Genomic DNA, 25247 nt, shown 5'->3' on the forward strand with positions numbered 1-25247 from the left:
GGGGTGAAAAAAGCAGTAACTGAATGACGATCTGTTATTTAGAAACTGATGCTTATGAACATACACTCACTTTTATCTTAAAACCACATAAAGTGTTTCAGAATGGGTAAGACTTAACAGAATTGTTTCTTTTGCCAAAAGGCCCAAGAAAAGTCAACTCTGTCTCTTGCGTGGGTTGGCTGCAAGGCAGGATGCAGCCAGGCAGGACACATTCACCTCCCTCCACTCTGGCTCTTACAACCTCCAGCAAAAAATAATAGATGTTGCAGAAGGCTGTGACATTTTTGTCTTTTTATTGCCTTGCTGCCGTGGCCCGCTGGCAGCAAGGACAGCCAGCCATGCTGGGCTTCACTGGGAAAGGCTCCCAGCATGGCTGGAACTAGATCCATGGAGAAGGGGAGCGTGTGAACCCCAGGCACCCCATGCTGTAGACCAGACCTCCAGATGTTGGAAGAGCAGCATCTCCCGCTTGGCGAGCGATGGAGGAGGCGACGAGGGTGGTGATCCTGCCGTCGGGAACTGCTCTGCTCTGCAGAGCTGGCAGGAGATGAGAGGTATGTTCTGCTCTGCAAAAAGCTGCAGCAACTTCCTCCAGAGCAACAGGGAGCTGAGCAAAGGGCGGCTGCACTGTAAATCACAACCCCAAGGCTTCCACAGGTGAGGCACAGCTGGGCAGGGCTCTGCACACCGGGATGGAGCAGGCCAGATCTGGTCCAGCCCATTGCTGCGCTGGTTGGATCCAGACCTTTCATTTTTCTGGCTCTGTGTGAGGGGGATCTATCACCTTCCTGTTGGATTTCTTTTGAGACAAAAAGAAAGCTCTGGGACAATACCCAAAAGGGGATTAATTATTTTATTCTGCCTTCCCAAACAAGGTTCGAGCGTTTCCGGGATCAGCCGCGCTCCTCGCACGCACATGAGCTGTTCTGGCAGGGGCGCCTCAGCCCAATTTAGTTTGAGTGACAAAAGTTAATTTTATTGATGCACAGCCTTCTGTGATGCTAGGTAGGAGGTCCGACAATGCAAATCAAACTGCTTCTCCCAAAATATCCCAGTGATTGATAATGAGGCAGTGATGCAGATTTTTGACACTTTTGATCCTACCACAAGCAAATGTTAAATTTAGCCCCAAGAATTTAAAAAGCTAATGCCACGTTGCTTTAAAAGCGATCAGTGAAAGATATACATAGTTTAACAAAGTCCAATGTAATTCAATGAAGATTTCTTTTTTATCAATGCCAAAACAAAGCTGTAATAAGCAAGATTTCAGAAATAAGGGGGGAAAACTAACTTGAAACAAACCTAGGCATTGAAACCTGTCAAATATACTATTCAAGTTTAATTTCACTTCTAGGTGAAAGGTTATATATTGTATCTTGATTTCACTACAGTATATCTACAAACATAAATGTTTCAGCTGTTCTGCATGATGTATAAGGGACATATCCAGAAGCATTTGAATAAGGAAGATGACTGACATTTATAAGAAAAACTTTATTATATGTCTATATTTTGTTTCATTAATCATGCATGTTGTTCATTAACCAATCACGGTAATTTATTATGCACTGTTTGAAGACATGTTGCATTACAATGGTGTCATTGTCACTTTGATCATCTAAAGATCTCACAGGATGACATTTCCAACCATAGGACCTGGTGCTGCATGAATATGTACTAGAGACTCAGAAGTGTTCAAAAAGAAAAAGAAAAAAAATCAACAACAAACCTGCAGTGCAACAGTGTTTGCAAGATACAGAAATTAATTATGTAGCTCAAAGATAACGACCCACAAATTAGGTAGAAATATTCAGGTGAAGTGATTTGCACATGATTTTAATAGTGGATAAGCACCAAAAGGAGACGGCATTCATTTTGTCATGTAATATTTGATCATTAAGTGTTTTGCTAGGTTGTATCATGCTCAATCTACACAACAATCTGAAAGACACGCTCTTTACAAAACAACCTAAAAATGTTCTCAAAAGTCTGGGCTTTCATCACTACCAGCTATTGCATTTATATAGCAAGAAACTAGATATATGTTTACCAAAAGACAGAGGCACCACCACCATAATGCAGCATTTCCTTTCTCCTCAGTCTGAGGTCACTGCAAGGAATGTTGTGAACCTGAGCAATACATAGAGTCTGATTTTATGGAACCAAGGTTTACAACTTCTTCACTGCTCATTTCTGCCTTCTATTGCACCTTTCATAAACCTACTGATTAATATCAAACAGTGAACAACTCTGACAAGCAGGATTACTAATCCAACATAACTGTTTATAGTGTGAATGAAAAAAGTGCTCCATTTCCAGCCACTGCACTTAATAATAAATTCCTGTTGTACTTAAATGTTGAAGGGATTACATAACTGTCAAAGTTCCTTTAAATGTTAAGGGTAGTAATCATATTAAAGACATACTATACAGTAGTGAAAGCAAATGTCAGTTTAGCTATTATTACCATATTTGCATGGAGTTTGGAAATATAGGACCAGATTCCTAAACACGTCATGTTTGGGCTCGTTGTGCCTGAGCAAAGAGGAAAAGGATCTGCAAACCCACCCTGCCAGTCGTGCTGCAATCCTGTGCCATATAAGGGTCAGAAAAAGGAGCTTCACGTGCCCTAGCACAGCCACAGGGCTGCTCTGGATTCCACCAGCTGAAACAGGACCACCAGGACAATTGTGCCAGAGAGACGGACGGGAATGCCACGCATTCCTTCTCCCTTGCTCCCTCTTCCGCTGCGCATACTTCACGCGAGGAAGCTGTTGGATTGGCTCAATACCATCCCAGGACAGTTCTGAAGCACCCACTTAAGACATGCTTATGACAACTGTGACCCTCTTGGGTATCCCTAAGACAGTGAGAGCCAGGAATCTGATGCAAACAAGATCAAATATGCAGATGCTCTCCATGCAGTCTTTAGATACCGTTCCTCTGACCTCTGCTATTGGCTTAAACATATTAAACACCCTAGAGTCAATTAGCAACAAGCAACACTATGAATTGTCCAGAGAAAATTAGGATAAATTAATTAAACTATTAAAAAATAAATTTAAAAAAAAAAAAAAACAAAAAACAAAAAACAATAGCACAGCAATAAAACCCCCAGTAAACAGACTTCCAAACCCAACGAAGACCAAGATCTCAGATTGCACTCTATATTTACCTCCTTCCCTGCACTGGAATCATTTGCAGGATTAAAACCTGAGTCTGGCGCCTCCCCACACTATGGTTATTGGCAAAGAAACAATTCTTTGACTGTCTTTCAGTACTCTTTTAAAGGACTGGGGTTATTCACACAGAGCCACACCCCGCATCCAGCAAGACAAGAGGAATGCTTGCCCATGGAAGTTATGTGCACGCAATGAAACCTTTGTTCCCAAGTTAGAAATGGGACCCCATTATTAGCATTCCTGATATTCATAGTACTGCTGGCGTTCCACATCACCCAGCAGGGCTCAGCCAGCAGCCTCAAGATAAAACTTGAGTTTTATATCATCATGAAACCAGGTCATTTCAGAGGAATTCACCTGCAGTGTCCTGCTGCAGTGATTGCTTTGAGAGAGGGAGGATTCCAGCCACAGTCTTACCCAAAAGATGAATACCAGTGATGCCAGTTAGTGCTGATGTCTTGGAACAGCATCAGTGCTGAAATCCTTCTTCCAGTGCTTCCTGAGTGGTGTTCCTTGGAAGTGCCCCACTGACACACTGCCTCACCAGCAAGCTTTGCCTTATAATAAACAGAATAATGAAAAAGCAAAGAGGAGCAACATAATTAATTCACTGCACATCCAGGGATAGTTACAACATATTTGATACCTAAACATGGAGTATTGTCTGGTAACCTACTCGGTGGTGGGTGGAAAGCAGTCTCCCATGGCTCAAGAATCCCTGAGATGTTGAACATTTTCCTCTACAAACTCAAAAATTCAAAACATTTGCCAATAATACACGTGTAAGAATAGAGATGTCTCTGGATAGGGTCTAGAGAAGGTCAAATTGCTTTGAAATATCGTCTCTTTTTTTAGGATAGATATCACTATGGCAGTGATAAATATTTTGTGAAAAATCTAAATAAAGCAGGCTGGATGTTGCATACTTAGAACGGGTGTCACTAAAGTTGTTTTTTTTTTTTTTTTATTCCCCCAAGTGAAATTTCTAGGAAGGATTTTGGCAACTTTGTTAGTGTGGAAATCACCATGGGAAGTGCATTGGCCCCAAGGCGTTTGACGACCTGCGACGTGTTCCCTGTCACCACGTCTGGCCCCTCTTCATGTCAGCCTCTTCCTTTACAGGAATTTTGAGGTGGCAGAGGAATTGGTCATGCTCCTATTTCTCAGCATTCTCTTCTGAGAAAAGCTATCAAAACAAACTGCTTTATAAATGTACTTTTTTTTAGTTAGTGACTCTTTTTTTAATCTCTGGTTTGGTGTTTGTCCACAAATGGAGAAGGAGACCTTGTGGCTCAGCAGATGGTCACCTTAGATGTTTTTCTGAGGGTTGGAAAGGTTGAAAGCGGGAACCCCACACTCCTTCACTGGATCCTGAGATCCCCCTGGCCCGTTGACATCTACCATCTAATGCCTGATGACAGGGCAATGGAGGCTGCATGTTTCAGCTGCATTTCTAACACTATCAAAGCCCCTTTCCCTTGTAACTGAACTGTTCTAATTATGCACATTTCCCTTTGCTGTATTCCTCAAGGTCTTGTCTCACCAAATGATGTAACTCTTGATTACAGCTCTTGTATCCAGCTTGTACGACGAGGCTGAAATTCTCCTGAACACCTTGATGACAAGAACATGGATTTGCCTGGCACAACAATAACCACGCTAAAGCTCTCTTAACATCCTGGTTCCTTTGCTGAAAGCATCTGCCTATACTGTCAATTCATCCTGTGCCTCTTGGGTGCCTGACTTCAGCATAAGCATGCGAGTCCTATAAACGAATACATGCCGCTGGGGGTAGCACTTACAGTAGAAGAGGATTGTCTCATGAGTGATAAGGGTGACAGAAGCGCAAAGCAGAGCTGAGTGGATCTGGCGCTCACATTGCGAACAACACAGCATCCGTACGGGAAGATTTTCCCACAGAATGACATGCAATAATTTATTCTAAGCCCTTCCAACTTGTGTGCGGTGGTTTTGTTTTTTTTTTTTTTAATTTGGATTTTTTTTTCTTCCCCTCCTCTGTAAAGTTTCTATCTTCTGCAGCTCTTCTCTAAATAACTATTTAAGATGCCACTGCTAAAATGAAATGCATAGTTTGAGGGTAAACTAACCAGTCTGACCAAGTAAATAATTACTAGTCAACACTATCCCCACACAACTACATTCTGCAAAAGAGTATCACTGAGAAACAAAGGTTGAGTTTTTACACTAAAATACAATGGTCTAAGGTAATAATTAAAAATACTCAATTTTTAACCAGTGGTTATAAGTACACAATTAAAATAAAAATATGCCTCGTAAAGTTTTAAGCAGGAAATGCTGTTTTTTCAATGACAGCCCTGCCCTGAGCATTCCAACTTTCAAAAGGTCAGAGCATGAAGGACTTCCAGATCCCCCAATGCTGTGCAGCACAGAGGAGCAGAAAAACTCTCATCCTGAGCCAGACGGGCTTCCCAACATGTCCACTGTAATGTCTCCAACACCAGCCACCACCAGATGCTGCAGCAGATGCCAGAGTGGATGACATTAAGGTGGCTGTGGGATACTCCTTGTCTTCTGAAGGAGATCAAACTTGTTCTGACCACATATGACCTGGAACCAGATAGATACAGGCACTGTGCCATCACCACTGAGAACCATAAACTGCAATGGGACATCCTCCCATATATTGCTGCCCTGACCAAAACTTCTGCTGGAATAGGTAGAATTCACTGATGCCAGGGTTTGAAGTCATAGTGCAAAAGTCTGAAGACTCCCTGGGCACCTACAGTCATCCTTTTGTCTTTCCCCCAACTTTTCTTATCTCCCCCTCCCACCTAAGTCCTCCCTCTGTTGCTGCTTAGCTGCATTGTTCAGAAATTTGGTAAAAATAGCTATAAACTAAAAAAAAAAAAAAAAACCCACATAATGCCACACTTTCCTAACGCAGAAAGTCCACAGACTGCAACTTACATATTTTACAAAGATCTGTACTAACATTTAAAAACTTCCATTCCATTTAAATACAATCAAAGCAAAGGCAACAAAAGACCTGTTCCTTTCCCCTGGAAAGTTTGCTAAGCCTCAAGCCTTGCTCATGTGTCCATGAGACGTGATCCTCTTGCCTCTTGCAGCCTGTTCTTCAGCTGTTGGTGGTTAGTGCAGAAGAGACAGGGAGTCCAATCCTGTTCTTCCAAACATTTTTGTTTCACTCTCAGGCACCTTCTGCCTTCAGCAGCCTGGGCAGAGACTGGTTCTTAAGCATGTTCCTTTAGACTAAAACACCCACCCCCCCAAAAAAAACATTGAAAGGAGGTAAGCATTCAGAATTAGTCAGTTCAGTTAGTCTTGCTTTTCCTAGGCAGCAACCTCAAAATATAAGCACAGCCTTCAAAACACGAGCTTGGAATGTCACCTAAAGGTCACCATTTTATTATTTTTAAACCAGCTAAGTGTCTTAAAATGCCCAGATGGAAAAGAAAGAGTAATGATGTAGCAGTTTGAACTATTTAACAAGTCTTAAATATGAAAATCCTTTAGAAGAAGGAAATCCATGTGGTGAATGACCAGCTCTCACCTTGGTGTAGGGTAGTGGGAAAGGAGAGGAAGAGCTTGTAAGAAAAGTACTACAATATCCACAATGATTGGTGGATTTGAAAGGGGGGATTATCAGAGATAACAGTCCACTACAGAGATCTCACAGCACACAACTACAACACCATAAAAATCACACACACAAAAAAAAAATCAAACAGAATTTTTAAAATTACCATAAATAGGAGGAAACACAACAACATTAGTTTGAGAAAAACCTGTGAGGTGCTGAGCAGGTCTCTTCCATCAGATATCTGTGAGGCTACTAGAGCATAGCTGCAGGAGCACGTGAATCATTGCTCTGAGCTCTTTGTGAAACTGTCTTAACAGATTTCTGTAATACATATGTGAAATAAAAACACACTTTCATTTAAAAGTTTAGTTTTTGTAAGCACATCAAAGCTTTGCAAATGTAGATTTATTTCTTTTAATAGTGCATATTAATAGTATTGATATAATTATCACTATTCGTATTTGAAGACTCACAAATACAAATTTTTCAAAGATTACTTGAAATTCAAAATGGGGAGTAAAGAGATCCATAATTTAGCAGGTAGAAGTGGGAGTCAAGTTTTTTGGAGCCTAATTTTCCCAGTGTTTAAATATTGCAGAGAATCAATGCAAAGCTCTGAAATGAACTTTGGAAAAACTGTTCATTCCCTTTACTACACTTATCCAATACATAAACTCAATGGGCTAAAATTCATCTACTTTACAAAGATTTGGTGCAGCTTAATAGAGTGCTTTGAGATCTTGTGATGAAAGAGCGAACCCAAGTACAAAGTAATATAATAAAGATAGCACCATTAATTAGAATTATTAAAATTCATACACTAAAATCTATAATCTAAGCAGTAGGGACCAAGTTATTCATGGGTGTTTAAAATAGGGAAGAACATTAAGAATACTAATTTTGACAACTGAACCCGGCATACCAAAACTGTCCCTTTTGTTCTGTTTAGTCTTTGGGGAACAGACAAGTTCACACAGAAAAGACCAATAAGCTGCTGTGTCTGTAGTCTTTGATTTGTTTTTTAAGATGGTCAGTTACTACTCAACAGCAAGTGCTAAAAAACCTGTTATTTTCTGGAGCAACCAGTGGTGCAATGAGGTAAAAAAACCGTTTCATTTAATTTAAAAGGCGGAGAACAACACTCTAGATGTCACAAGAGGTGGCTGATGAGGAGATGAATCTGAGGGTTGGATGGGGCTCTGAGCAGCCTGGTCTAGTGGAATATGTCCCTCCCTATGGCAGGGGGTACAATGAGATGATCTTTTACCCAAATCATTCTGTGAATATACAGGTGCCAGCGAGGGCTGCAGTCCACACACAAGCAGATCCTTGGGCCTTAATTTCCAGACTTCAACGCCTCTTGCTAATGCCCTCAAAAAAAAAAGCACTGGGAGCCTCCACATGCATCTTGCCTAAGCCACACCTTGGCTTGAGAGATGAAGAACTGCCATGACTGTGCCCCTCTCCATCCCATCCTGCCATCTCCATCCAGCCAAACCTTGCTCTAGCAGACAAACTCACACATGCAAAACTTTGCTTGGAGGCAGCAGGATTGTCCAGCAACACTGGTGTCCAAAATAAGCTACAATGGCCACATCAGAGCTGCTGCCAGCCTGGGGACTGCGACTAACTTGTGCATACATTTGCATAAGTTATATAAAAATGAATGTATAAAGTTATATTTATCTGTACTTGTATCTGCTTTGATATGAGTGGATGTTGCTTGTCCACCCACAGTAAAAACTTACAATATTGTAGGCTTATAAATACAGAGAGCAGGAGAGCAAATTACAACAGATTTCTCCTAGGTTACATTTCAGATGTTCTTCAGGGGATTGGAGCTGTGGACAGCAGTGAGGGCTTGTAGCACATCAACAAATTGTCCACCAATGTGGCACCGTTTCCAGTGCTCGTGCTCCCATGAATAATGGAATTGGTGTGATAAATACCTTTATCTCTTCACCTCCTTTCCCCACTGCATCCAAGGCCCTTGCACCAATCCCATCTGTTACAATTCTCTGCCTGCACTATCCCAGCCCAAACTGGACACAAATGTGGGAAATCAGGGTCTGAGCCAAATCCCACTGCAAGTTGGTGGGAGTTTTCTTGTTGACTTCAAAGGGAGCTGGAGCAGGTCCTCACTGCATAGCAAGGAAGATGTTCATCAAGATTTATGAACACGATTTTTTTGTTCATTTTTTTACTGCCTAACTTCATAATCTCGGCTTCCTGGACTGATGCCATGGATTGCTGTTCTGTAGCTGATTTACAATAAACAGAAGAAGAACTCTGCAAACATATATTTTACTGCCAGTAACAAACACTTCAAATTCCTTCTGTATTTTCAATGAAAAAAAAATTAGTAAAAAGATCTAGAGAAAATACAGTATCTAGCTTAATCCCTAATTGAAGAAGAGTAGATTGTTATGGAGACACAAATTATGTTGTACATAATGAATTTCATCAGAATACAAATATAACAATATTGCTTTTCTGCCTTTCAACTGGGGAACATCCTATTTTAAACTTGGGAACCATTTAGCTTTCAGATTTCTCAAAGTATTTGCAAGGAGACTTGGAATTTCAAAGTAATTGCAAGAGTATGTGAAGCTCAAATCCAGCTTAATGACAAAGGGGGAGAGAAACCAAGAAATCTTAATTAGCCTAACCAGCGATAACTAGATTCAGTTTCTGGGTGAACAGTGTCAGATTAGTACAAGGACACAAAATATTCATTTAGGAAATATCAAGGTTCTGTGGAAAGAAGGGAAAAAAGGGTCAGAAGAGCTCAAATTCAATTGCCATTACCCCTCTGAAACATCAGGGCTCAAATTGTCCGAGATTACAAAATGACTGAACTTTCCTCATTGAGATTAGTTCAATTTGTCATTAAATTTTTGCTTCAAAAGATGCACAGTGTATAAATCTAATATATTTAATTTCAGGAAGAGAATTAGGAAGAAAAAGTCCCACTAAAAATATGACTCACCCCCACCTAGGTTGTGTATACATCTATATTTACAAACACAATTATCCAGGGAACACAATATCGTAGGTAACTACCTCGGCTTATAGAGATATATTTGTAGTTGTTGTTATTCCATGGCCATGCTCTGATCTCTGTAAACACAGGATTAATGAGTTTTCTTGAAACTTTCATTGTGTATCCAATGGAACAAGAACATCTTCTTTGGATAACGCAATATAAATTACCTAATTAAGACACATGATCTGTGTAATAAACCCACATATATAAAACATGTGCAGCAAAGGGTTTTTCAGTCCAAATGTGTCAATGGGCTCTTTTTTTTCTTTATTTTCGATTCAAGGGGAAAAAAGTATGCCACATGTAGACTAACAGTCTCCCAGATTTCCTTTTTCTTTTTTTCTCTCAATTACGAGAGCATTGTCATTACACAAGTCTAAAACAGAGCTCCTCATGCTGGGAGATTTGTGATTTATTTTCAGATTTTAACCAAAAAATGCATTAAATGTTCCACTTTTGGAGTTTATACGTATCTATGATGTTTTAAATTTGTACAGCAGCACTATAGATCATTCTATATCACCATTACAATTATTGCTAAATTAAAAATTAGCATGATATAGACTAAGTATAGCACATAAAATGCCAACAGCTTGAAGTTCCAAAGGAAGAATGTGATCCTCAAGTACATAAAATGGAGGATAACAGCGGCAGTGTTGCTGTCTCCTCAGTATACAGCACTGGGGAAACTATTCAAAAACAAAAAAAATAGCCATCAAACTAAACCCAAAAATACTCAGTTCTGCAATTAACACAATAAAATACCTGGCAAACTTGTTGGAATTAACTCAGGGGAGAAAAAAAAAAAAACAAATCAAAAAAAGACAAATTTTAAGAGCCATTGAAGATTTAAACTCCACCTGTTTCATTTATGAAAAAAAAGAATTTTGATAAAAGTTATATTTGTTCAGGCATAAATAATAAGAACCAAATTCTGAAGGTCAGAAGGCTAAAGAGATTTAGGTGAGAAATATTTTCTATACTGAAAAAAATTTACAATAGAACAATGTATTAAATTATTTTTCCCAAGGAAGAATATATCTCAAGCTGAGTCTTTAGGAACTATTTAAGGTGAAGCATAAATTGGAAATATCATGGTGATATCAGTGAACAAAGCACTATGGCCTATAGATCACAGGGTCAGACCAGTCCCTTCTGACCTTTAAATATAAGAGCAGCATTTTCTTTAGGGCTTCTACTCGTTGTATTCTGTTAGTCCTGAGAATTCCCATCACAATTAAACTCTGCATCATGGAAGATCCCAAGCAAACAGACACATTTCATGAGCTGTCCCCAAGACTTTACAGCCTTTAAGCTCAGTTTTGCAACTTTTAGTGAATGAAGTTCCTCACAAATGGGACCACTTGCCCAAATTCAATGATAACACAATACTGACTTTTATTGTAATGGCGTTTCTTTCATTTTGCCATCACAATATTTGGGAGTTCGACTGCATTCCTTGCTAAGTGGCCTATTCTGTTTTGCTCATACAAGACTCCAAATTGCCATTTAAAATTCCAGAGTTTATTAACTTTAACCCTGTTGCCAGCTATTTGAGATGACAAGCCAGAAGGCAGGAAGGGCACTGTGACGGAACACGACATGTACACGTTCCTGGAGAATACACTGGAGACTCCTCTTTCATCTGACCTCTCCAACACAGAAATGCTCGTTACATTGGCCAGATTATCTTCACATTTTAAATCCTCAGAAGTTTCCAAGTTACCCAGGAAAAGATTTACTAATGCTCATTTTGGCATATCTGACCTAATGGGGTGTCCCAACTTCAGTTATAGAATCACTGAACGGTTTGGGTTGGAAGGGACCATATTAAGGGTCATCTTGTTCCAACCCTTCTGCCATGGGCAGGGACACCTTCACTATCCCAGGCTGCTCCAGCCTGGCCTTGGACACTTCTAGGGATCCAGGGGCAGCCACAGTTTCTCTGGGCACCCTGTGCCAGGTCCTCACCTCCCTCACAGGGAAGAATTTCTTCCCAATATCCCATCCATCCCTGCCCTCTGGTAGTGGAAGCCGTTCCCTGTGTCCTGTCCTTCCATCCTTTGTCCCTCTCCAGCTCTCCTGGAGCTCCTCTAGGTTCTGGAAGAGGCTCTGAGCTCTCCCTGGAGCCTTCTCTTCTCCAGGTGAGCACTCCCAGCTCTCCCAGCCTGGAAGAGGGGCTCCAGCCCTGGGAGAAGCTCCATGGCTTCTTCTGGGCTCCCTCCATCCTCTCACATTGGGGACCCCATGTCTGGTTTGAGTCCCCATCTGTTGGAACAGCCACTTTCAAGGTCTCTGCTGTCCCTTGGAGGTCTCATGGTAATGAATTTCTGCCTACTGGCCAGAAATTGCACACAGCTTGTTTAAGCAGCACAGTTCACGTCCCCAGGATTGTTGTATTTCTGCTCACCACAATAGTTACTAAAACTTGTGCTCCAGACTGGTGGGATTCGGCTTCAATTTTTAGCACACTATTTTCACTGCATCCTACACCCAGCCACAGCTTATCTATCATTTGATTCTGACAGATACATATTTTATATTTTGACAAGCTGCCCACTTGACTGCTTTCCTGTGACATCATCTTATCTCTGAATGTACCAACCTGTTAATAACTTCATTTTCTGGTTGAATTTTTCCAAATTAAATTAAGCAGGCGAAACATGTTAAGCTCACCAAGTCCTCTTAACACTTCTGCTGAAGGGCATCCTCTGATAGCTTGATTTTGAAAAGGGCAGCATACAACCTGTTCAGACAGGGATCTGGTCCAAAATATCAGGTTTCTTGAAGGTAGAAGATTTCCCCCTCAGCTAAGAAATATAAAGAGGACAAAAACACACCACTTAAAAACAAAAATTAAACTTTTACCATCTGATAACTGCTATTCTAAAAATTGTGTCATTATTTAATGGTACCTGAAGAAATGCTTATGGGATAAAAAGGAGCAATAAAATCTAATAAACTAATTTTCAAGTTTTCTGTTGTAGATAGAAAGATAGAAGATAAATATAGTTCAATGGTAGCATGAAATAATTTTCTATCTTGTGACAATAAAAATCAGGAGATTTTCCTTCATGTTGACTAAAACAATTTTAGGGAAAAAATCTTCCTGAATATACTATACAGTAGTAATTAAATATAGGCACTTTCATACTTATTCTATTCTGTAATTAGCTTTTCTGTGGAAGCAATACTGCACTGGACATGAAATCACAGGACAGTGACAAAATTTAATTGGATAACACGGACACAAAATCAGGAAACCAGGCTCTTTTCCCAGTTGCAGAGCTCAGAACACTCCTTCCCATTCTGTGCCTCAGTCGGCTGCCATTTAAATTGAAAATGCTGCACCAAGAGAAAGAAAATCAATACAAAAACATAGCACAAGTTTGTTGGTTTTTTTTTTCCAGTTGTGTTACAACGTGAAACAGAGCACACTCAGTTCCTGGAGGTTTTCAGTTCACTTGGGTTGTTTCAGAAATAAAGTTTGGTATTCACAGAGCCACGATCACAGTTCCTGACCCACTTGGCTGCTGGCAGTAAAGGAGGAGTCCAAAGGAGCAGAGCCACGCTGTGCCCAGAGGGGAATCAGCATCTCTGGCCATCATCCCATCCTGGGGATGGTCCCAGGGATGGACCTCTGCACTCCAGACTCATCCTGCCTCAGAGAAAGGGCTTTGGCACCTGCCCACACAAAGCCACCAGGACCATGACAAGGAGAAAGCCCCAAAGCCCAACAGGACCAGAAAGGAGCCTGAAGTCCCCAGTCCCTTCATTTTCACCATGCCCCTACAACCTTCTCTGTACTGAGAGGAGGGATGATGAACTGAGAGAAAGACTGATATTCCCCTGGATTCCCACCTTTGAAAGCCTACTCAGAGACCTGAACTGCACAAAATGCCCCCACATAAATTACAGTGGGACTTTGTTAGCATTTATAGATTGCATTGCCTGATATACATTGAAATTGCCACTTAGAGCCAAAATCCTCACTCCAGACAGTCCATGGAGAGTATAACTAACAGGGTGTCAGGCTCCAACAGGGGTTCTGAGAGCACAGTGGATCTCATTGGGCTTTAAACCAGCAAACTTCAAAGATGCTGAGGGTGACTAATGCCACCCACCACTGGAGAAAGTAGCAAGAATGTGCCAGAACCTGCCAGAGCTCCTCAAGCTCAGGCCTTCCCTACCCCTCTTCTCTCCACTAGGAACTTCTAAACCAACCTTATGTTTCTTGGAAAATACATTAAGATTCAAAACCCTGAGTTACAATATATATTTTTCCTTACCAACACTAAAACAATTTTTTATGGTGCTCACAGTGGCCTGAGTCCATCCATCATGTTCCTGCAACAATCCAATTTTAAATCATTGAGGGTTTTGCCTAGAAAGGAAGTTCAGACCTGAGGCAGAAGAAACCTGGCATCAGAGACCAGCTACAGAAAAGGCTTTTAAGAAGAGATCTACTACAGGGTAGCCACGTGCAGCATCTGAAATACATGTTTATTGTATTGGGGAGTGGAAAAACCAATCCGTAACTCCAACTTGTTTAAAAGAGATTTAATTAGAACTAATACAAATGCTTCTTTCCTACATGGTTGATCTAATCAACAGTGGCAGGTTTAATTACAAGCCTATTTAAGGTGAACATATTGCATTACCGTGGAAAGGATGCATTATTTTACATTGTAGGTGTACCTCCTACTTCTCTATCTGTCACACAGGCAGTGCCTTTAATAGCTGTTAATGTAATGTCTCTCTTTCCAAGCTCCATTTTTTCTTAGGTTTTTAAGCAGATTCCAATGGAATCCAACTCAAATCTAATAATTGCAATTTATTTTATTTTTTTCTTCCTTGCTATTTAGTTTTCACCACAAAGAAAATGACAGGTCTAATATGAGGCTCCTGAAATGTAGCTACATCTAAGCTTCAGCGCTCCAGAGCACATAAAATAAATATGTGATCAATGAAATGAAACATGACAAAATGTTTCATATTGATGTTATTTTTCTTTTCAAAACGTCTTTTATGGTTAATGCCCTCAGTCACTCTTTCCATACATTTTCTTTTTTTGTAATATATAGCTTTCCTAGTTCTGATTTCAAGTTCAGGGTGCCTGGGGAGAATTGGAAGATTTCTTCAAACCAAGACTGTTCCTTCAGCCTTTCACATGAGAAAATTGTTAGGCGCATTAAAGTATTCCTGACTATGTTGCATTCCTTTGTTCAGAGTGAGTTTTGGGAACACATCCTTTTCTCATTATATTTCCATAAAATATATTTGATCTATTCTATTCTTAGAATACCTCTGATGTGGTCTGTGAATGGAGCACAGTATAAAAATATTTCTTTCTTTTTTTTTTTTTTAATACGAGACAAAATGTTTCCATTTCTTAGACACATAAAAAGTCACTGTATAGCACTCCACGAAAGTAAAACTTTACAGAGAGTATTGGTGCAACTCGGCACAGTCTCAGCAGCATCCAGTTGTAACTTGGAGCCTCATCAAATCCACAGTGACAGGGGGAGAAAGAGGGAGAGGAACAGGAAAAAAAAAGGAAGAGAAATAGAGGAGGAATGAGACCTGGATAGCACTACTGGGAAGCGAGTTTATATTTAGAAGCACAGAAAGATGTTAACCATGTGCCTGCTAGAAAAAAACAAATCTACTCTAAGAGTGGTTGACAATAAAACCACCTTTGGAAAAAGTCTTAAACTTTCAGAGCACAACCCAGGATATTCCCAAATGTAGGCAGATATTTGAAATGGTCCCTCAGACAGAGCACTGCAACAATTTAGGGGTTTTTTTTCCCCCTTCACTTCCCTATCTGCTGATTGTTTTTTCCTTCAGGACCTTGAGAAACACGAGTGGCAGCCGCTGAGCTTTTCTGCAGCTCAGGCTTGGCTTGGCTGTTTATTGCTACACCCATAAAATTATGGTTTTGATCAATCCCTTCCAGGTCCCTTTTATTCTCTGAAGTTTTCTATTCATCCAAGGAGCTCTGCTCCAATTTGACACGTCGGGAACACGAGGACAGGAACAGGTCTGGATTCACCCTGGCGTGGTGGGGAGTGAAATGCCCCTGATTCTCCCTGCAGGAATGTCATCTGATGGGAGCTGGGAGCCTGCAGCAGCCCAGCTGCGTTGGGTACTGACCACAAATGACTTAATCCTCAGCATAAACAAGGCCTAACCTTCAAACTCATCTGCTGATTCCCTCACAGCTTCCTACTCACAGTTCACAGGAGATGCCTTCTCCTGGTTCCCACGGCTGGAGAGTCAGGATCAAAGGCTTGAAGAAAAAATGAATATAAGGCTTTTTCTGGGTTTATTTTTTTCTTTTTTTTTTTTCTTTTAACTCAGGTTGCAAAAGTCTTTGCTTCAGTCTGCTGAGGTGTTTAAAAAGAAATAACCATATAAAATTTTAAGCTGTAACAGGCTCATGTAGGTACAGGCAGGAGTGACTGCATGGGGTGCAGTTTGTGCCTCTCATTATCCTCAAAAATTCATATATTTATTGTTGGTTGTTCAAGACACAAACTGGCACTCACTCTATTTGAGTAGCCATGGGAAGCAAGTAATGTAGGGGGGCTTGATATGTAGTTTAATTTCTAAAATTCTCATCAGAACTGAAAAATATTAAAGAAAAGTGATGTGAATAAAAATGTAAAATCGGCAAACAACATTTTTTTTCTTAATTACTATATTTCACTTTAGAGGAGTGAAATATGGTTTATGGTCTCAAAATCAGACTGGTGGTGTCTGCCTCAGAGCCTTCTGTGCATCAGCAGCACAAAACATCTGTCTGGTCCTGCACAAACGGCTGAGCCTGGAAATGTGGGAATTATTCACGTAGGTGTGTTGGCAGGGTTGTGTCATCTACCCCATAATGCACCTGGTTGCTATCACTTTTACTTTAAAGAGCACTAAAACTCAGCTAATAAAATTTAAAAAGAAAATCATATAAAGTGACATATAAGCAGGTTTCACATGAGAATAAAAAAGCTGTAGCATGTTCTTCAACACGTGAAGTGTACATTTGCTTTTATCAGGCTTTTCCCAATTAAAATAATGGAAAACACTCACTACCTAAAAAAAAAAAAAATATTTAAAAAACCCCTCAAACCAAACTCACCCACGTTAATAAGTAATGCATGTGCAGCAGGATCATTCTGGCACAGGAAGATTTTGATCCCCTCTATGAAATTTTCTTGGGTAACATTCGACATCACACTGTTCACAGATTTCCTCACATAAAGGGAATTACTTGAAGGCAAGTTTTTTCTGCTAGGAACTCTCCATTTCCAGCAGTCATTTTAATTGCCGTGTGGCACTTCCCTGCCCTCAGCACCCTTGGCTCTCCTATTGCCATCCCAAATGGGAGGTCCCTGCACAGCAGGCAGATCCACGTTCCAGGAAGGTGCTCTGTGTCATACTGGTAGGGGACACTATTTCTTATCACTGAGAGTGGTTCTGTGAGAACTGCTGATGCTGACAGGAACCAAGAGTACCCCAGCACAAACCTTCTGGCTGACCTACTCCAGGAGAATGATGCAATGCAACCTGAATAATTTTAATTAATTAAAGGCATGATAAGTTATCAACATAAAGCTGTTTTGTGTGAATTCCCCTTGTCACTGTGAGGCTGAATTTTCATCACTGAGAATCACAGAATATCTGGAGTTGGAAGAACCCCATCAAAGTCCACTTTCTCCACTAAATAGGCTTGTGAGCTCCTGTCCTCACTACGAGGAGCTGGAAAATCTGTTTGTGATGGACACCATATCCCTGTTGTCTCTAGCTTCACAGCCATGCCCCCAGCCACCTTTGCTCACCATCAGCCCTTCCCAAAGCTCTTCCATTCCCCAGGTGCCCCTTCACAACATCTGCCCACACACACCAAGTACAAGAGGATGCAAAGCCAACACCTCAAGTGAGAACATCCCAACGCATTCCTAGGGGTGAAGCTTTCTCCACTTCAAAGGAAAAGCAACTCTCAACAAGAGTTCATCCAGAATTAAAATAAAAGAATCATATGCTTCACTTCCTCTAAAGTACAGGGACTTTGGAATGGCTGGGATCAGGACAGCTCTAGCATCTCAGCTTCCCCCAGCATGTGCTGCACATCTACTGATGTGCAAGGTACAGGCCAGTGATAGAGCGAGCACTTTGCTTATTGACATTTCTTCCTATCAGCTCAGCCATCTACAGGATCAATCCCTTAATTTGCAACATCTTTTAAACTTGTCAGAGATCAGAAATGAGCCATATCTTGGTTGTTAATAAGTTTCTATATAAATCACTGCCTGATTAAAAACAAAACATAGTATCCTCCAGTAATGATCAAATTCTACAGTATAGCAATGTTAATGACCTTTTACTGTGGAACACTGGAATATTTTTATAATAAAGGTTATGACTTGCATTGTATTTATTGTAAGCAGGGGTTTTATATTCTTAAAAAAATCAATATTTTAATATGTAACACCTAAATATACGACCTTCCTATGGCTACATTTCAAAGGCAATGTGTGTGTTCCATTTAATTTTTTCTTACCAAAAAAAAAAAAAAAAAAAAAAAAAGAGAGACACTCTCTCTCCAGAAAGTTGTTAATATCCTAGAAAGCCTGTTAATCATGAAATCTTGCAAACAGAAATTTGTTTGGGGTGAGGGGAATCTGATTTGCAGCAAACTGCCTTTGTTTCAGACGCACCCATGCCCGTGCCAGCACACCAGCGTGTCATGCCTGGTTACATGTGTCTTGTCGGGTTAAAATGATGTTCCTGACATACCCAGGCTCGCTGCCCCATCTCCATTATGCGTCAGGCTGCCCATTTGAGGAGCATTAGATTTTAATTTCCTCACTCCTGGCGTTGCATGGGTTTGCCAACCAGTGAGCACGACTGATGCCCTCTTCTGTCACTGGTCCCAGTAGAGATGGCCCAGCAAGGCTCCTGCACTCACCAGGACTCCAAACACACTTAAATCATCCATGGCAGTAGTCCAAGTAGGGAGGAGAGGTTGTACAATAAACAGCTGTGTCAGCTGAACATGACAGTGTGGCTTGGTTGCTCCTTTCCCAGAGCCCTCCCTGAAAGCTCTGTTCCTCAAACAAGAAACAACCAAAGCCTACGGTTAACACCTGTATTGGATTGGTGGGCAGCTGGTGTGCAAAACTTCATGGTTAACTAGAAAGTGTAGATGAACTGAGCAAATACGGGCTTTGGTCCCACTGAAAGCAACCTAGAGAATCATTGTTCTAGGATTATTGTTCTACAACACAGCTCTCATACAGCTCTCAGAAACACATCAGTCTCCACGACTAAAATTTGCTTCTGTTAAATTCCTGTAAATTCATCCAAATATTCTGCCTCTCTTCCTCTGAAATCCTGTTATAATCAGCCCAGTACACAGGGCTGACTTCGGGACAGCCAAGCATCATTAGTAAACAGATGCTTCCTTACAAGGGCATTTTGAATTTCTTTTCCTTCTTACAAACCAGTCACAACTCTCACCAAAAGGCTGAAGACTTAAATGTGTATTTTGGCAAAATAGTAACTTCTTCCGCTTTATTCTGGATATAAATTGATAAAAAACCATAGCATCAAGTTTTAATGGTGCTACCCTGATAATACGACAAGTGTCAAACAAACATTCATGCATTCGAGGCAGAATTTTTTAGTTTCCCCTTAAACCAGAGGCCTGTAGAAAAATGCTTTGTGATAGGTATAACTTCCACAAGCACCCAACCCTCGCCTTATTCTACATGTGCCCTCCCCATACATTTGGCAGCCAAAAATGGAAGTTTCCTTGAGTAGGGTGTTCTAGAGAACATCTCACATAAAGCTGCAGAGCCCTCAGCAGAAGCAGAAATTATTTAATTTTCTCAATTCCTGCACCAGAACTACCTCCCCTCTGGGAAAGGGACCCTAGACCTTCAAAATTTACATTATACATTATTTATAGAAGCACAAAAGTAAAGCAAACATGTTCATTAAGTGAAGACTTTTGTACAGCTGACTTTGCAAGTATGATCCATGTTTGGATCTTGAGCTGACATACTTCAAAAGTGACAGAAACCAATTTTATAAAAGCAAAAAGTAACAAAGCAATGAATAATTAAGCTATCAAGCATAGCTACATCACAAGTCAATGTTTCTCCAACAGCAGCAGTTGACGTACACTGTATTATCTCATACACTTGAAAAATGTTACAGATATTACTTGTTGCTGCAAAATTCCAACAGCACACCCTGATTTTTTCAAACTGACATAAGTAGTGACACATATATGACAGGTGATCATAAAGGTACTTGAGCAGTTAAAAAATAAGTAAGCCTGAAAATGTCACCAAATGATAAGAGTCATGCTGGGCTACACTTGATAATTTAAATTCTAACTTTTTTCTTATTAAAAGGCTCCATATTTCTGCAAGGCTGTCCCCTACCCCAATTTTCAACTGTGCTTCAAATAGCTGGGCAGTTTCTGACATGTTAAGACCCTGACATAACTTGGGGTTCTTTGAACTGTGGCAGAAGTTTTCTGAGGAAAATCTGAAAGGCAAATTTTTTCGTCTGAATCTAAACATGTTTTTATTTTAATTAAAATTGACTGCTTTACGTCTTGCAGCATTCCAAAAAATAATAAACATCTGAGAATTGCTGCCTCTTTAGCTGGACAGGTTTCCCACAGCTGAATCCTTTGATGATACTCTTTGGGCTTTCTATTTTAGGAAGTCATCCCTTACTGCTTCTCTCTGGAGGAAAACTCTTTGGCTGTCCTGCCAATCTTCCTCTTGACCTCTCTGTCCTGTGTACTTGGCCCTTCCTTCTCTTTTCCAAAGTCCTCTCTCTCTCTCTCTCCCTCTTCCACACTGCTGGACCTTTGTAATTTGCAGTGACTGTAAGTGCCCCTAAATTGCTGGAAAACCTCTTCTGCCCTGACTACCAAACTGTTTAGTCCCCTAGCCTTCCTTCTTCATTTTTTCTGTAATATTTCCCCAATTTTCAGAGCAAGTGTACTTCCAAGACCACCCCACGTATTTGCGCCGTTGTAACAGCCAATATTGATACAACTGGAGGTATTAACTGCAGGAACCACACACAGCAGTAGAAATCTGTTATTCTGACACTGACGTTACACTTAAACACCAAACTTAATTGCACATCAAAAGGAAATTATTTTCCAAGCACTACAATTTAAAATCAATCTCTAATTTCCAAACCAAAGTATTATGTTAAAGAACACACAGAGATGTACTGGAGATTACCTTTTTTTCCTGTACAGTTCTGCTTTGTAAACACCTCTCTACCATGAGTGCCATAAAAATGGAAATATGGTCAGATCAGCTGCTTTGCTGTGTTTTGTGTGAACTCCATTATTTGTTGCAATGGTTGTAAGAAAGCAAGCAAAACCCTCTCCTCAGCACACACATTGACATTTTCTTCACTAAAACTACAACTCTGACTAAAGATTTTTATTTATCAGACTCCTCCAAGCCTTCTGTCAGACCTGGAAGAACTTTCCATGCCTAAGGATGAAGGGAGAGTGCTCGTTTTGGCCTTGGTCAAAGACCTTATTTATAGACACACATTATTCTCTCCCAGCATTATATCTCTATCTGCTCCAGTCAGATGACTATCTAAACATGACAACATTGTCATTCAAATGCTTCAGGCTTGATTACCATAGTTCTCACAGTCACAGTAGGAAGCCGCTGACTTTAAAAGAATTACAAATCTTTCAGAGCACAGCAAAACCAGAAGCAGAGGCGGCCTCCAAGCCCATCACCCTCACACACAGCCCTCCTCTCATTAAATATCACACTAGATACTTCGTTCCATTTTGAGTTTTCAAAACCCTCAGAGGGACAGAGCAGCTCTGTGAGCTCCCTCACCCAGCATGAACACACTCGCACTTGAGAATTGCCTTCAAATAGGAACACAACCAGGAATCAAACTCGTGGAGACAGATTAAATGGCTCAGGCAACAAAGAGACTCACTCCTAAAAATATAGCAATGATTAGAATACCAGCATTTCTAAAAGCCACTAATAAATCTTGCTTTATTGACCTACAGCAGGCTCACAAAATAACACCATAAAATAGACAGCTCCAGAAACACCTCTTCATAGACTGGGGCAAAAAAGAATAAATGCACTCTTTGCAAAATTTTGAAACAAGAAAAACAATTGTGAGGTTAGCAAAAACACTTTAAAATATTCTATTTGCCTGATGTACATTCTCCTTAATATCATGATATCATGTTGGGCTTAGAACATTTCAGCTTAGAACAAGTCAGCTTTCAACCTCAGATGTGTAAAGTCTTAAAAACTTCTGGTTTTGAGGGCCTTCAAGCCATCCCTGTCCCAGTTCTTACCTGGCAAAGGTATTGATCCTAACATTCATGTTCACTTTTTATGCACTGAAGTAGAACAGCTTTCAATTTAGGGACTAAAACACCCTCCAGCTGAAGAAAATTCTCACATTACAGTATGTTAAGAAGAATCTACTTCAATTGTGGTCAGTCGTCATGGAGAAAGAAGGAGGGGGGAAAAAAGTATATTCCCATGTGAAAACCTTTCTCAGTTAGGAAAAAGAAAAAAAAAAAAAAAAGAAAAGCACAAACAAAACCTCAACTCCCCTCCTTCCTGTGCTTGACGTTTTATGCAAAGTAGGTGAATCCGGAGCGAGAGAGCATTTAAAAAAATACTCATTATGCTATTTATGTACAGAAATGTGGTTGTGTAAAAGTATAACAGGAATGCATTCACAATTGGTTTAAGTAATTTTCTCTTGGCAAACCACCATAAAAAACGGGCGTCATGGCGCCACCAGAATCCTAAATTGTGGTGGAGAATCATCAGTACAGATGGCATTAATCTCTGTCTCCTTGCAGGAGACACCCTTGCCTGCATTGCTGGCCTGTCTCTTAAATCTAAGACATTGTAACTTGAGTTTAAAATGACACTATAAATAAGATACACTCTCCCTCCCCACCAAAAAAAAAAAAAAAAAAAAAAAAAAAAATTACCCACTTTATTAAAAAGACACATATTTTAGACAGTTTATTCCTGTTGAAGCTTTTCGTTGCCAAAGAACACCGAAAGCACAATACTAATGGGTTAATAATAGATCATGAAATCCTCAGCATATACATTGCACATGATTCAGACTACTGAGAGACTTTTCAAATATATACAAATAATTAGTTAACCCATTGGTATTACATTCTTGCTACTTTGGATTGATCACAAGACTGTAGGGATCTCATTATACCATCCCAGTTTATTTTCCCCAGTGACTAAGAACGCTTAGCTGTCTTTTAATATCTTACTATTAATCGCTTACTAAGTTCTTAAATCTTTATCCCTCTTCCAAATTTAGGCAGAGTTTTGTTAATAGAGCAATTTAAAATATCACCATTCTCCCTGCAAATTTCTCCGTGGCATGTAAACATTGTTAAAATGTTCTACCAGATGAAATTCATGTCTTTTAAAGGAAACTGTGTCTCTATTTTGGTGGAGAAAAAAAAAAAAAAAAAAAAAAAGACTGATAGTTTGGGAACACCCACTCAAGATAAAATAAGGATTCTGGAAGATTTCCTGTGGGGGTTAATGGAGGCCAGGCCAATGGTATCTGACCTTGAAGTCCCTAGATGAAGCTTCGTGTTTCTCCTCAAATTATTTCTGTTGAGGTTTTTTTTTTTAAGGTTTCTTCATTATGTAAAGCTTAGTTTGTCAACCCTGATATGGTGAGAGTCCAAAAAATGTCACTGATAAGTGCCACCTTTCTATGCTCTTACTAAAAAAACCAAGGAACTCAATACGGAAATATTTTTAGTTGATTTTCTTGTATTCTTAGCACAGCATTGCCAGAAACTTGCTAACACAAATCAGAGATAGTACAGCAGCACAGCATTAGCATTTTGAATAATTAGCAGAAAAAGGTATTTTAAATGAAACTTACCCCCAATGACACACGTTTAATTCAGATTGTGAGCCACAGTGTGCTTTTTCCCACAAGTTACACAGCTATATTACTGTCTTAAAAAGCCATTATTTTAGGTACCTTGGAAAAAAAAAAAAAGGGGGGAAAAAGTGTTAAAGATCCATACACAGGGTTTCCGCAAATGAATATGATGTATTCCAGAAACAACATGCACTCACGCAGACACTCAATAAGAAAGGGACTGTTTACTCAGTTTATAGCTTGAAAACCACTAGGGACTGTGTTCCAGTATGGGAAATTTTAGTACAGTGCATTGTTAATACAAAATAAAAAGCAAGCCTGGGAAGTTAGGATTATAATTTTTTTGAAAATGCTTGTTTGGAGCATTAAAAAAAATATTGCCTTCTGATGTCAAAGTACGAACAAATACTTTTTCAGATGAATAAAATCTGTAATCAGTTAGATAAGTGCAATATGCCTTTTTTTTTGGCATTTAATCAAACAATGAAATCACATACACATTTCCTGACACAAAAGACAAATGATGTAATAATCTGAAGGAGTTTCTCTATCTCCTTGGAACTTTGCATACTTGACTTGTTTTCCATATTTTGTGACTTTAAATGGTGGGAAAATTATATTAAAATGCTTGTAGCAGTTCCTCTAAACTAGCATCCTTTTTGTTTTATTGTATTTAATATAAAAGCAGCAATTATTTGATTTCAAAGTTATGAAAATATGTACCTTATGAGAAAACAAGCAATTTAAGCTTTAATTGGTGTCATTTTTCACAGAACTGGCAAGATTCTTGCATCCCTGGCATGTTGTTTTCTATAAAACTGCAGAGCTGCTTTCAATGAATGTTTTACGAATGTATAAGTTGTTACATGAAGGTATGTAAGTGGATGCCTGGAAATATAAGATTTCTGGAGGGATTTATTCACAAAAGATGCATTTCATTTCATAGTGTATATACTGTAATTTTTCCTTAATATTCCTAATGTGCTTTGGTTCCCATTAAGCATTTCTTCCATTCCTGCATGGGAAGAAAGGGGAGGTATGCAAAAGGGATATTTTGCACAGGAGAAATAGAAATAAAGATGGGCCAAACAATGGGGGGGACCTGCCTTGAAAGCATTATTTTATGTACATTTTTTGTGTAAAATTAGGCAGCAAGACCAGCTGGGTTTTGGTCTGTTCAAGTGGAGGGTTTTTTCTCTTTAATGAAAGACTCAATACCTAATTTAAATTTATAATACTCATGCTCTTACCCACGTGAATAGTCATGATTTTATTTCTTAATTTATTTAATGTTGTACCAATATGATACAAACTAGAGCCCTCTGACACTCATTCCTGTAAAGATGCACCAGAAGAGATAATCCCAATTAAAGATCTTGTGCAGCATTCAAACACTGGAAGGGGATCTCCAGGGAGGTGGTGGAGGATTCCCCACCCCTGAAGGTGTCCAAGGAACAACTGGATG

General features: G+C 39.8%; 1 long non-coding RNA gene across 2 annotated transcripts; it reads right to left on the bottom strand.

Annotated features, from left to right (window-relative positions):
* Positions 1-8282: 8282 nt before the first annotated feature.
* LOC137476797 (uncharacterized) lies at positions 8283-25240 on the bottom strand. 2 transcript variants are annotated; one of them, XR_011000614.1, is made up of 3 exons: positions 23780-25235; positions 12488-12621; positions 8283-8906 (listed from the first exon to the last, which is right to left on the bottom strand). It is a non-coding gene; the product is annotated as an uncharacterized lncRNA (long non-coding RNA). The 2 variants fall into 2 exon arrangements; XR_011000613.1 differs by lacking the exon at positions 8283-8906 and adding an exon at positions 8957-9885 and having other exon boundaries at positions 12417-12621; positions 23780-25240.
* Between the last annotated feature and the right edge of the window lie 7 nt (positions 25241-25247).

Source organism: Anomalospiza imberbis, chromosome 7, assembly GCF_031753505.1.
Source record: "Anomalospiza imberbis isolate Cuckoo-Finch-1a 21T00152 chromosome 7, ASM3175350v1, whole genome shotgun sequence".
Classification (NCBI taxonomy): domain Eukaryota; kingdom Metazoa; phylum Chordata; class Aves; order Passeriformes; family Viduidae; genus Anomalospiza; species Anomalospiza imberbis.